The sequence below is a fragment of the Ictalurus punctatus genome, chromosome 24 (assembly GCF_001660625.3).
Source record: "Ictalurus punctatus breed USDA103 chromosome 24, Coco_2.0, whole genome shotgun sequence".
In the NCBI taxonomy this organism is placed as follows: domain Eukaryota; kingdom Metazoa; phylum Chordata; class Actinopteri; order Siluriformes; family Ictaluridae; genus Ictalurus; species Ictalurus punctatus.
The window spans coordinates 4,649,813-4,660,415 of NC_030439.2; the positions used below are offsets into that span (position 1 = coordinate 4,649,813).

Consider the following 10,603-nt stretch of genomic DNA (forward strand, 5'->3'; position numbering starts at 1 on the left):
CCCATTAAATTGTCTGAGGGGAAGAAAATAAAGGTTGACTGGCCAAGAATTGAAAATGGAGTTAGGTAAAAGGGAAAAACGTGAAACTAAAGTATCTACTGTAACATAAGCCTCTGATAGATACTGTAACAATAGTAAATACAGCACGAAGGTGGGAATAAAGGGAAATTTTCCACACAAGGGACTAATAGAGGTCTAGAGGACTGTCTCTTTCCTCTGCAAAGTGATGATCTAATTCATGTAGGGTACAGAACGCTCATGTGGTTAAGTAAGTCATCTAATTAGTGAAAAGACGTGCTGCCATCAGGCCTTCAGAAACACAGCTAGACTGCAAGACATGATAAGTGATGTGGTCATTTCAGCAGAATGGACTGGAAACATCTTGATGATTTTCTGCATCTAAAATGCATAAATCTTTACAACAAGGCTGAGGACATGCTCAGTGATTGACAGCTTTGCTCTTCTTCACTGTCATTTTCACCCCCTGGCCTGACAACATCCGAAACAATTGGACCAAAGTATCAAATTCTATTTTTAAAAATGTGCTCTCGTCAGGTCCAGAGGGGGTTTCAAACAGCCTTTCAATCAGCATCAGTTCCATAGTCGGGAACCTGCGGCAAATGTTGCAATTCTGGGACGCTGTTCCATCTCAGGCAGCCCCATCAGACCCGAATGCTTGTTCATGCCTTATCATATCTGCAGTCTGCCATTTCTCAGAAACTGCTACAGGCACAGGGGCACTGACGAAGGCATGACAGCTGACATGGGGTTCAGGGAACAGTGTCAGGTTTTGGAATGACCTGCAAATGCAGATGGGGAGCTGTCGCCGCACTGTTTACTCACAAAATGAAAATATTGTCATGGAAGTTTCAATTGTGGCTGCAGCATGGAAATTAGTCTATAAAAAGCGACAAGCAATTAAGCGGTTCTTCCATGTTTGGTAGCACCATCACCCGGCCATTATGCAGTACTTAATGGTTTATGATATTTCATTCATAGTTTACCAGCATTCAAGATATTCAACAAACATGGCTTACATGCATAGCAGATACAGATAGCAGATTTCCACACTGGCACTGCACTGGCACTGCTTCTGTTGGTGTTTAGTAGCATATATTAATGTATTCGTGTACTTTTAGTGCATTTGTGGAGGCTCAATCATCAAATAATTGTGAGACTGAATCCCAGACCACGAAACAGCACTTCAGCAAGGCCCTCAGCTGTTTGCATTGTATCCTCTAATTGTTACGGTGAAACATGTTGGCCTGTGATGAGCTTATTTGTAATGAATGTGTAGAGAAAGCTGAGTGGTGCCCTACTTCATTGACTGGTGAAAGGTAACATCTCTGTCATCCACTGCCAACGTTCTCTATTTCAGTGCGGCACTGAGCTCATTTATTCTGTCTAACCACTCCTCCCCACCATCACTCACTGCGGTCTCTGACACTAAGATTATAAACAAACCCATCACCTACTCCACCCACGCTACAAATCAGGATGCTCCAGTGTCATAACTTGGTGAAATATACAGCATCATACTAAATATCTGATTAGCAGATTAAGTAAATAATAAAACATGATTAGTGTGCTGTACTATGTCCAGGGTGTCCCCGGTTCGCTGGGATAGGCTCCAGGCTCCCCTGCGACCCCGTGTAGGATAAGCGGTATGGAAAATGGAGTATACTATAACAATACACCCTGAAATATTCATTCCGCTTCTACCACAGCAATTTTCCACTAGGTACAATTTAAAATGTATTAATGAACAACACATCATACATGTTAATGTTACATTTAATGCTGTTAAACGTCCGCAAAACAAGTTAGTTCCTGTTATCACTTACGTTATAGCAGCTATAGGCAGTTTCCTCAGTCCTCTCTTTTTACTCTCTCTCTCTCTCTCTCTCTCTCTCGCTCTCTCTCTCTTCAAGTTAATAAGACAGAAAAATAAAGCCACAGAGAAAGAAATACACAACATTCAGCATCTCTCCTGACGACTTTAGCCAGAGGTGGGTAGAGTGGCCAAAAATTTTACTCAAGTACAAGTACAAACTACTTATAAATATAATTACTCAAGTAACAGTAAGAGTTAATAATGACTCGAGTAAGAGTCATAAAGTATCCAATGAGAAGACGACCTGAGTGATTAAAACGAAGGGAAAATCCTGAATCTCGGACTACATGGAGAACTGTAAGTCACACCTCTCCTTGAAAGTCTGTTCTGTTCTGTTTATATGATATAAAACCTGGGTTCAAGATGAAGCAGCATATCTCAGTCCAGTGATGGGTACAGTAACACACAACCTGTCATTTTCAACACAAAATCTCACACACACCACACAAAAAACAAACATTTTCCCAACAGTTGACTGTCTTTATTTTCACATGTTAACAACACAAACTTGGCAGCATCTGCATTTAAACAAGACAACAGAGAACAAAAGAACAGACTAAGGAACAGAACAGAAGAGAAAGTGTGTGTGTGTGTGTGTGTGTGTGTGTGTGTTTAGAGCTCACTCTCGCTTCTCCCCCCTCTCGACTCAGCAGATAAAAAAGTGAACGCATTACTACCGACCTCTGACTTTAGCTTAACATTACAGATTTACCTCTGACTAATACAAAGCACGGACACTGGAGTCCCTCCAAAAGTGCTAAATAAATATCTCCTGTTACACATTGTTATCTGTTTATGTGGACCAACCAGCAAGACTCTGTGTGTTGTTAACCTAAAAACAATACAGTATTCGCACAAGAGCATTAACATAAACCTGTGATGTACCTTACAATCAGAGGTACTGTCTGTGCCATTTCATTTAGATTCATCATTTATATTAGTCCTTAATTAATTGATCATTGTGTAATGAAAGCGTTCATTAATTCATTATTATGCAAACTTATTTCATCAGCAGAAGTTTAACGTTTTTATTCATGTTATGTGTAGGTTATTTATGGTAAAGTTATGTCCGTAGTTTCAATTGGTTAACCGGTTTCTTAATGCTATCTGCAATAAATAATGCTAAGTAAGTGAACCTTCATTTAAAGCGTATACTTAAGCACTTTATGTTTGCCTTTTTTTAAATATATATATAATAAAAGAGGCAGCCGTTAACATATTTTCCTCGTTAAAGATTATTTTACATAAAAAGGTCAGTTAAGTTAATGGTCCAGAAGTCAAATAAGATGTTTTATGTCGTTTTAAAACGACATTACTGATTACGTCTTTAGTCATGTACTTTGTAATCACTTTGCCTACTGAAATACATATATTTCCACAGTCTGCATATATTATTATGTGGCTGCTGTGCTCTGAATGGCAATTAAGTCAGGGGACACTCCAGGGATGCTTTGCGAAAACCAGTGTTAATTTAGAATAAAGAGATAGCGATGTTAAATTCAACCTTCCAGATGCACTATCAGCAAACGTGAAAAGTTATATTTCAGCTAGATTAACCCGGCTTTGTCATATATATCTGAACAAACAACTTAATAGCAGGATCCCTGAATTCGAAGGTGAAAGAAGACTCTCTGGAACGTATACTTAGCCATGCGTAGATAGTTTAAGCTGGGAAATGTCAGCACTCAAAGCATCAATATGATAACTAATTCTCAGAACTGCACCCCAGATCCCCATCCTCCTGACAATTCTTCCAGAGCTGTTCAGAGAGATTGTGCTATCCACTAAAGAGTATGCATCACAGCATGTGGTCGTGCTCACATGGTCTTTGGCTTCGTGAACATCTCTGAACTGACATTTGACAAGCCTGTTTCAACTCTCTAGAGATACACTCAATTTACCTGTGGCCCGGTCTGCCAGATTGGGAGCGAAATGGTTTTTCAGCAGGCTAAGCCCCTTTTCGCACCTCTAGCCTGTGTCGTAGAAGAACTGCAAACAAACGGTTAGCCTCCCAAGACACACATTTCAAATTCCTCTTACAGAGGAACGCCTGCCTACTTCAGGAACCAATTGTATATGTACACACGTAATAGCACATATCTTCTGTTGTCAGCTGCCAGAATGCCTCACGGATGCGTAATATGAGTTCTTTTCATTAAGTCCTTGTGTTACAATCTTCAAGAAGGTCGGTAAGAAAATACACATGACTATACAGTATAGAATGATGCGAAGGTCATATTATGTTATGTTATAGGGGGAAATGTTGAATGAAGAAGCGTGTGTGCAGGACATGCAAATGCACCCTCGTCTTTGTTAGCACGGTAAACTATATTCATAATATAAGAAGCTGGCTAATTATTCAACAACGTGTAGTAATATGTCAATTAATGAGTGCAAATCAAGCCATTTGAAATCAAGGCTGCAATTAATGTCTGATATTTAATGACACAATGAATAGTCCTAGCACCTTGTCAGTTATTGCGAAAATATGTGCTATTTACAGTTCAGAGCTCCATGAAAGCATTACTCTGTGATTCTCTCATTTGCAAATCTGCAGGGAGGAATTCTCGAAAACATAAATTATGCGTCACTGTTGAGTCATTAGCCGTTTCATACCACAGCACAACTATATACAATCAGTACAAAAATAAAAACCTCGATACGGATTATAGATTTAATCACGTGTTTTCATGGTAGAACAGTTGATATTGATCGAAATATCTTACATTTTTAAGTAATTACCAATCACTTCCTTTGAAATGGAAGGTAATATATGTAACCATAGTTCTATGACTAATAGGACAACCACCATAGCGGTTTCCTTCAGAAGGCTTCCTGTGTGTTCATTTCCATAGGCAGCAATTTCTGAAGTACATTGAAGGTGTCATTTCATGACAACCGTACCCCGGGCCTCGTATAAAAAAATCACGCAGAGCCTTCTATTTCAAATGTGTTTCTGCTCTCCTCATAGCACTCCTCAGAGGACCTGGCCTTTTGGTACTGTAAGAACATAGAAAATAAATAACTGTTTACTACCACTGAAATAATGATGCAGTTAATACACTAGTATGTGGTTCTTGACACATTATTTAACCAGCTTCTGTTGAAAACGAATGTCGTTCTGTAGTTTTGTTGATTCACTGCTGCTTTGAACGGGTAATATATGTAGAAGTCTGAAAATGTGTCTAAAATGGACACTACGGCAGCTAATGTCACTGATATTATACTCCAACAAATGTTAAGTGTTACACAAATGTTTTCAAATGCTCAAGCTCCAGAGTGCCCACGGACCCGGGCACTCCCTCGTTCATTTCCTTTTCCGCATACTAATAGCAACGTTTTCACCTCATGACCATGACCTTGTTGCTAGCCTATAAAAGGTCTCTGCTATGTCACGCTTGCCCTTGGACATTCTCTTTAACCCACCTAACCCAGAAGGTTCCACTTAGCCATAGAACCGCAGTTACAAATATAAACTTTCGTTCTACTTCCTTTCATTCTGGACCACCAGGGCATTTTCTTTTTGAAACGTCGTCACAAGGGGTTTACAACATGTCCTGATAGTGCATCCCCAGACAATAATGGACAGCGCTCGTAAATAATTTCTATTGAGGACAGAGTGTTAGTTGTCATTTTGCTGGCTACTGAATCAGAGTACATGGGGTGCAATGAAGCGACATTCAGTCAGTTAAATCTGGTGAAGATGAACGTTGAGCATGATGTCACTGCTTCAAGAGTGACACTCAGCTTAGTACCACCACAAAAGTATCCATAGCACATATGAAATGACTTTTAATGGAAGAATGTGTCTCTTGACTTGCATGTGAGTATGCCTGTGTAATCACATCCTTTAGGCAGTGGCCTAACCAGTCCTTAGACAGCGAAGCCGGCTTATGGTACTCCCCAAAGCACACAAACAGCTGCTCGGTGTCCTTCAAGTTGACCGGCAGTCCCTTCCACATCCTGCTTGAGAAAGAAAAGATAGATTGATAGGTTTATTAATATACTGCAGTGCCAATACCTTTGGCAGGAATGCTAGGTTTGGCCACAGAGTGGCATGTTTGAACACAGACACTGCACACTGACAGATAAGGCATGTAATTTGCTCCCTCTTCTGATCGTAGTCATGGGGTGGTAAAAATGCTACGTCGGTCCATATGGCAGTCCAGAATCCACTGTGGAACTACTGCTTTGCGTTAGGAGCGGAGATGTTCTGCACCTTTAAGAAGGTTTTGTTTAGTTTTTACGCTCGCAGCAGGAGGCCGTTAACCAGTCTGTGGTGCACAGACAGTAGTGCAATATATACCTTTAGGGTCGACGTTTCCAGCTGGCTCTGTAAAAACATGCAAGATAAGGGGTTATGACCAGTGTTTCACACAATGCTGCAAAAAACATTCTACTCGCCCACATAAAACCAGTACATACATAGATTAAGTATGTACACCCACAAGAGTGAGTGCCTGACCCCTTGTGAACAATGCTGGGGTTGCCCTAAGGGCCATAACCATAATTAAACGTGTAGTCGGCTTTACTCTAAACCTGCAGGTCTGGTCTGATGGATAGTGGACATGGAGGGTTCGCAAGTAACTTCAACAACAGGTGGAACCATGGTTTATTTGGCCAGAATGAGGATATCAGCAGCACTGGTTGTGTAGTCTATCGGATGCTCTGCAGTGTCATCCATAACAGTGAGAGCAGCAGATAAGCATCAGCTTGCGTAGATTTGGCCAATTGTATACCCATATTGCCAAAGTCTCTGTCACCGCCTTGACCGTGAACCAAGCTGCTTCTGTCTTCATTCATTTAATCTTTCACTGTCCACTCTGTTGAAATACGCTCCGAAACTGAATACTCACACATTCAAAAGTGTGCATGAGCTAGATTTCATTAGTGATTTACAATCCAACCCCCAACCCACACCCACACCCACACACACCCACCCACACACACCCACACAAGGCAAAAAGCATGTTCAAAAAATTTTTCAGAAGGCATTTCCAATGTTGTCTACCTCAGCTGTTAAAGGCGTTTCTAAATCTCTCCCAATGTTATTATTATTATTATTGTTCATTCATGGACACTGACTCATGACTGTCCTCCATCCATTCAAAAATTATTCTCCTTCACGTGACTTACCTGCAAGACAAAAAATTATGAGTTGGAAATAAAAATGCACCTATAGAGTCATGCTTTAAACCTTAAGCTTTTATTTTTGCCCCAGTGCATCCGAACTGTCGGGGATTCCTAATTATTTTTCTTTTTCCAAACTTATAAACATGTCCAACAGAAAGGCTGTATTCTTCAGCCCTAAAGTAAGCCACAGATTTCAGACAATCCTGTTTGTAATTATCAATTCATTTGGGAATATGGGATTTTCTTTAAAAAATAAGGGATTGTTTTGCTCTTGGATGAAGCCACATCAAACAGTATCAAACATAAGCCTTTAATGTGTCTTCAAAACCAAGAAAATGGAAATTCAACAATAAGGCGCCACTGATGAAGTCTGTGAGTCCCTCAGGAAAAGAGTTTGCTGTTTGAAGATAACGTTTTTTCCCTTCTTCTTCTCAAAAAAAAAAGAGACGTTTTGTCAGTGCATCTCAAATAACAAATGAAGTCTGGGCAAATAATTTATGAAACACTTTTTTCAAGGAAATAGTATGCATCGTGGCAAGGCAAAACACACACACACACACACACACACACACAAAACACACACGCACACAAGAATTCAGGAAAACAATAATCTGGAACTCACATAGGCCTTTATAGCTTGGAGGTTTTAGGGCTTTCCCAACTGTGTCAGAACTGCTTTTCAAAGCCATTTGTCACAGTTTTGTCCTGTTCTTATGGCTGCTATCTATGCATGATTTTTGAAGTACCTGCCAAAGAACAAAAGGAGTGCGATTCCAGGGAATCGGTCAGAAAGTTTTGAAATGTAAAAGGGGAAAAAACAACATTTCTGGAGTAAAAGTTCCTCGATTTGATTCATATTGACATGTTGGACAGAACTTGTACAGCTATCCCAGAGGTTTGCACTGACAATAGGTTTTAGACCTGAAAAGCTGGACGTGTAAGGTCAAGGACATGGGCGAGGATTGTTAATGAAAAATATAGTTTAAAAAAACAGAGCATGGATGAAGGTTTCGCTGTTGCGATTGCTGATTTGTGTCTTACTTCAAATGTCCGTCCATTTTCCATACCTCTTTATCCTGCACAAGGTCAGGTGGGGAATCCTGAAGGCAATCCCAGTGAACTCGGGACACAAGGAAGAGGACACTCTGGACAGGGTGCCAACCCATCGCAGGGTACGATCGCATACACGTTCACACACTACGGACATGCCTACAGTGCATATCTTTGGACTGGGGGGGAGGAAACCAGAGTACCCTCAAAGAGGAAACCCTCAAAGCACAGTGAGAACATGCAAACTCCGTGCACACGGGGAAGAGGCGGGATTCGAACCCCCCAACCCCAGAGGCACAAGGCAATCGTGTTAAGCATTAAGCCGGTGTGCCCCTCCTACTTCAAACATTTCAACCTTTCATCTACTTTTATTCATAGTTCAGGATCTTACATATCCAACAGAACTGCTATTTTTAAGGGAAAAAGGAATGCTTGTTTTTTTTTTAAGAGAGAGAGAGATGAGTGATAAGTAACTGAGTGATTCTGTCACGACCAAAGAAGTCGACAGTTCTAGCTGATGTTCTTAACATGGAGCATTATATGCATCCAGAAGATGAGGAGGCTGAGTAATCCAGCTCTATGTCAGATGTATTTGGGTGAGAAAGCTACGCTGTCACTAAGATGGCACTGGGGCAGTACAGGACATGACTCGCTGTGTCCCTTTCACTGTAAGATTATTGCAGATAGCAATACCTTGAATTCAACAGGGAATATTATCAACGCTATACCGCACCTAGATGTGCATAAATAACATGAATCCATAAATCACCTTTTATACAAGTTCAGAAAAATTATAAAAGATTCTTTTGCAATGACCTGCATAGAGTACAAAATCAGACTGTGCTTGCTATTCTGTAAGTAAATATGCAGTGAGAATGTTAATAGTGAGGTTCATGTCATTAGTGAGGTCTTGCTTTAGCAACTGCTTCTAAGTGATTGCAAATTGCGCACTCATGATAACTAAAGACAATTAACATTCTAATGAGTGTCATAATCAACACACAATGCTCCGAGATGCTAATAGGATTGTACTGGGTGAGTCATTACAGATTAACATTGTTGTTTTCCTAGATCAGTCTAAGGTGAAGGGTCCTAAGTCCTTGTCGAAGCACAATCCATTAGTCTGCGGTGACCTGGATCCTTTTCTGGCTGACTGATTTGGACTCAGTGGCCCAAAATGATCGTAGTAACAAGACCATCATAAGTTCAAGTCATTGTCACTCTGGAGCCTCTCTGTGGTCATTAAAATCATCTCGTTGCAGTAAAGCTTATGGGGATCTGAAACTACAACTAGGATGAAGCTCGGTCATCATTTGAGGCAAGACAGCTGGAGGTCATCTTCAGCGGTCATTACCATCATACCGAAGCAGGCAGAACAAGTTACAGTTTCTCACAGTACACCGGCGTTCCATTCTGCTGGAGGAATGGAAATCGACTTATCGGACATTTTCAATCAGTATAAACGAATGAATTATTTTATCACCGCAAGCCTGTTATAAGATTAGGCAAGAGACTGTTGGGTTTCTGTGTGTAGAGTATCTTGACTCACCAGAGGTGACAGTGGCAAGGAAACACTCCATGAGACAGCATGAGGGAGAAACCTTGAGAGGAACCAGACTCAAAAGGAAACCCGTTCTCATCTGGGTGACAATAAATAGTGCAGTTATAAATAATTCCCTTCTGTAATTGTGTACTACATGGTCAAAAAGTACAATGTGTAACCAGGAAATGCATTATAATTTTCACATGAAGTCTATTGCTGAGTAAGTTTGCCGGCTAACATTAAGCTTTTACCCAGATAGCGCGCACACACCGTAACTGAGCACCTAAATGGATATTCTAACCTGATTAAGTGCACAAAATGCAGAATATTAAGAACACACATTATCAGTGAGCCAAAATGGCATTGTCCTGACATCTTCCCAGTTAGCAAACGAGCTGGATATGACATAATTTGTGCACATACTGTACATACTAAAAAATCCAGCTTGGTCTGACCGCTGCCAAAACACAAAACTGGACAAGTATCTTTGCCAGCTGGTAGAATCTGGCATCTAGCCAAATACAAAAATCCTAATACTAATATTAATTAATGAATTAATTAGTAATAATAATAATAATAGTAATAATAAGTAAGTAAGTAATAATAGTAATAAATTAATTAATTAGTAATAAAATACTAATACAAAATCAGTTAGCAGTTTACAAAGATGGTCTACCAGTTTGACCAGGTCAGACCAAGCAGAGGTTATGGGTACACCTTGTATATAAACAGCGAAGTTCAATAGCAAACAGGCATAACTATTATACAATAGTAAAACCATTAGCTACTGTAGGTTTGCTAGTGTTAGCCCTCATGCTTACAAATCAGTGGTTATGCCACCAAATATGACTTACAGGGTGGAACTTAGCAGGGACTATACTGGGTTACAGTAGTGCTTAGTATATTTCTAGTTTCACATGGGTACCAAATATTTTTATATAACAAAATAGTTAAAAAAAAAAAACATTTTAAACCCCATCTAT

General features: G+C 40.1%; 1 long non-coding RNA gene across 2 annotated transcripts; it reads right to left on the minus strand.

The window, feature by feature from the left end:
- Window positions 1–4,314: 4,314 nt before the first annotated feature.
- Window positions 4,315–6,922, minus strand: LOC108256785 (uncharacterized). 2 transcript variants are annotated; one of them, XR_008393411.1, is made up of 4 exons: window positions 6,906–6,922; window positions 6,201–6,227; window positions 5,981–6,113; window positions 4,315–5,857 (listed from the first exon to the last, which is right to left on the minus strand). It is a non-coding gene; the product is annotated as an uncharacterized LOC108256785 (long non-coding RNA). The 2 variants fall into 2 exon arrangements; XR_006980991.2 differs by lacking the exon at window positions 6,906–6,922 and having other exon boundaries at window positions 5,981–6,783.
- Window positions 6,923–10,603: the final 3,681 nt, after the last annotated feature.